Here is a 3,434-nt window from a genome sequence, read left to right on the forward strand (position 1 = left end):
CCGAAAACAAGGTAAACACAGTGGGAAAATCTCTCGGGATACCGTCCTATAGTTTCAAATGAATATGCAGTACAGGGGGATCTCTCGGAATACGTCCGTAGTCCCAAAGTAAATATGCAGTACAGGGGGTCTCCCGGAATACGTCTGTAGTCCCAAAGTAAATATGCAACGCAAGATGAAATGAGAGGTATGACATCGAGTTATACAGTTTATACTGGACACAGATAAGGAAAATGAGGACTTAGCTAAACGTGATGCACAAAATGTCAATTAGGCAGTTAAAACACGTAAACATGCTTTTCTAGTCTAAACTACACAATTAAACATATTAGTACGACTTAATAAGAGAAACAATTTATGATTTAAAAAGCTTAAACATGATTTTTTTTTGCAATAATAGCCCGTGTACATCTCGTCACCTCACGTACACGGCGCCCACACACCAAATAATATCAAGATATCCTAAGGGGGAAGTCCCCAACACAAGGATAGGCAAGCCACTTACCTCGAACCGCTCAAATCACCTCGAAAACACGTTCTTGCCACGAGTATCCGACTCCAAATGGCCCAAATCTATTCAAATAAATTGCATAATGTAAATATAACTACGAGTAACTAATTTAGCTAATTAATTCAAAGCTAAATCGTGAAATTAGGAAAAACAACCAAAAAGTCTTCCCGGGCCCACATCTCGGATTCGGGTAAAAGTCGCAAAATATGAACACCCATTCACTCACGAGTTTACTCGTATCAAAATTGCTCAAATCCAATACCAAAATCTCGATCAAAACCCCAAAATTCGGCCTAAGAATCTTTCTCTATTTTCACCCCAAATCCGAAATTAAATGATGAAATCAACCATAAATTAGTGGAATATAACCATAAAGGAGTTAGGAATCATTACCCAAAAACTTCCTCAGAAAATCTCTCCAAATTTTGCCTCATACCGAGCTCTCAATCAAATTTTTGTGTTATGAACTCAACCCTCGTTTTTGAACTTTAAATTCTGCCCAGGTGCGTTCTTCTCCACGAACGCGACATCACGATCGCGAACGTGATGAAAAATCTTCCACTGGCCCAAAATTTCTCCTTCGTGAATGCGAGGGGACTCTCGCGAATGCGTACCTTCCGCTGACGGACCTTTCGCGAACGCGGGAACCTCTTCTCGAACGTGTAAGCTTAATGCCCGAAGCTTCCTCTGCCCCGTTCCTCTACGCGAATGCGAGGACCATATCGTGAACGCGTAGGCTTAAGGTCCCACACCTTCGCGAACGCGGGAACAATATCATGAACGCGAAGAACAAATTTGCTGCCTTTCCCAAATGCACTACACGATCGCGAGGCACCTCTCGCGAATGCGATGAAGGATTTTTCTGCAATAAAACACCAGAAATCTGCCACTTCTCTAAGTCCAAAGATGACTCGTTGAGCATCCGAAACACACTCGAGGCCCCCGGGACCTCGACCAAACATACCAACCAATCTTAAAACACCATACAAACTTAGTCGAGCTCTCAAATCCCGTCAAACAACGCTAAAATCACGAATCACCCTCCAATTCAAACTTAAAGAACTTGAAACTTCAAAATTCTACAACAGATGCCGAAACCTATCAAATCACGTCCGATTGACCTCAAATTTTGCACACAAGTCATAATCAACATTATGGACCTTCTTCAACTTTCGGAATCAGAAAACTACCCTGATATCAAAAATTCTACTACCGGCCCAAAACTCTAAAAATTTGACTTTCGCCATTTCAAGTCTAAATGAGCTACGAACCTCCAAAACACAATCTAGACACGCTCCTAAACCCAAAATCACCTAACGGAGCTAACGGAACTGACGAAATTCCATTCCGGAGTCATCTTCACATAGTTTCGACTATGGTCGAAATCCTAAGGCTTAAGCTCTCATTTAGGGACTAAGTGTCCCAAAATACTCCGAAACTCAAAACCAATTATCCCGGCAAGTCACAATAGCAAAATTTTTTTGGGGAAAAGCAGTTAATAGGGGATTGGGGCTATTACTCTCAAAACGACCGGCTGGGTCATTACAAAATTATATTAATGTGATGGTTCTACTTAGCACATAATTCACATTGAAAAACCTTTCGTTGTCATTAAACATTAAACCCCCAAAGAACTAAATGTGTCAATGAATTAAGGGCTTAAGAAGAAATTCCACTCAAGGTCGATGGTCCCTTTGGATCCCCCGATACTTCAAAGTTCCCAAGGGACTCAAGGCCCAGGGCAATGTTTGTGTCGGGGAGAGCAACCCAACCTAGAGTCGAATTCCACTCCCAAAAACCCTTAAATACTAACAACATGTTTTCCTTACGGGTTTAAATGACAATGAGGCTCTTTCAATGTAATTAAATGATATAGCATTACCTACCAAAAAAATATATACTTTCCCACCTAACATAAGAACATATAGTCTATACTGGATTACCAAACATATATCACATGAGTTCTAAAGATCTAATTCTGAAACACATACAGGTGAGCATCATAAGCATATTACAAAGGTCTAAATTTAGGGCAGAGTAATATTCTAAGAAAGGAAAAGCTATACATCAACAACTCATCATATACAAAGGTTTCTTATGTGTGGCAAACCTAGTGTGAGATGATTGGTTTTGCTTTCACCACATCCATAGGTTGATACTACTATCTTAACATTTTTAAAGAGAGTCAACAATGAATATTTAGGCAACACAGTCATGACTTAATCATTTACAGAGGTTGTCAAAGGCATCTATGACATGATCAAGCCTTTGAATAGGTATGCAAGTTTGTATACCGTAACATGGAATCCCTAAGGTTTTCTACAGAATCATGCTCCTAATAGTGTTAGCTTCAAACAAACCATTAAGTTCAAATAGTATTAGCAAGGATCTTTGTGAGACTTAGGGATTAGATGTGGTTTTAAAATTGTTAGGAGAGCAAGGATTAGGATAGTTTTGGATAAGATATAAAATCAGGAGCTGAGCAAGAGCTTGCAGTATTCAGTTAGCTGCTTAAACATTATAGATCAATAATGATCTTATATAGACAGGGGAAACCTTACACATTTTTGTAGAATTAGATCAAGCAAAAGTTACAGATAAGGGAAAGACATTGTATCAGGACAGGTTTAACACGAACTTAAGTCTAGGTTAGTACATGAATACAAGGAAGATCATTCTTTTGTTTATACAAGTAATTACCTGGTTATAGTAGAGTAACTAGGTCATTTTAGGGAAAATAATCTTAAAAGATAAAAATGCATGTCACTCTTTTTAAAGATTAATGATAACCATAGAAGATCAGAGATAAGCGTGATACCAAGTAAGCATGCAACTGAGGACATTGACTAATTAAGAAAACCATTAAGATTATCCCAACAAGTTATCAGTCTTTTATCAGGGAAAAGAAACGGGATTATGATTG

Source organism: Nicotiana tomentosiformis, chromosome 7, assembly GCF_000390325.3.
Source record: "Nicotiana tomentosiformis chromosome 7, ASM39032v3, whole genome shotgun sequence".
Classification (NCBI taxonomy): Eukaryota; Viridiplantae; Streptophyta; class Magnoliopsida; order Solanales; family Solanaceae; genus Nicotiana; species Nicotiana tomentosiformis.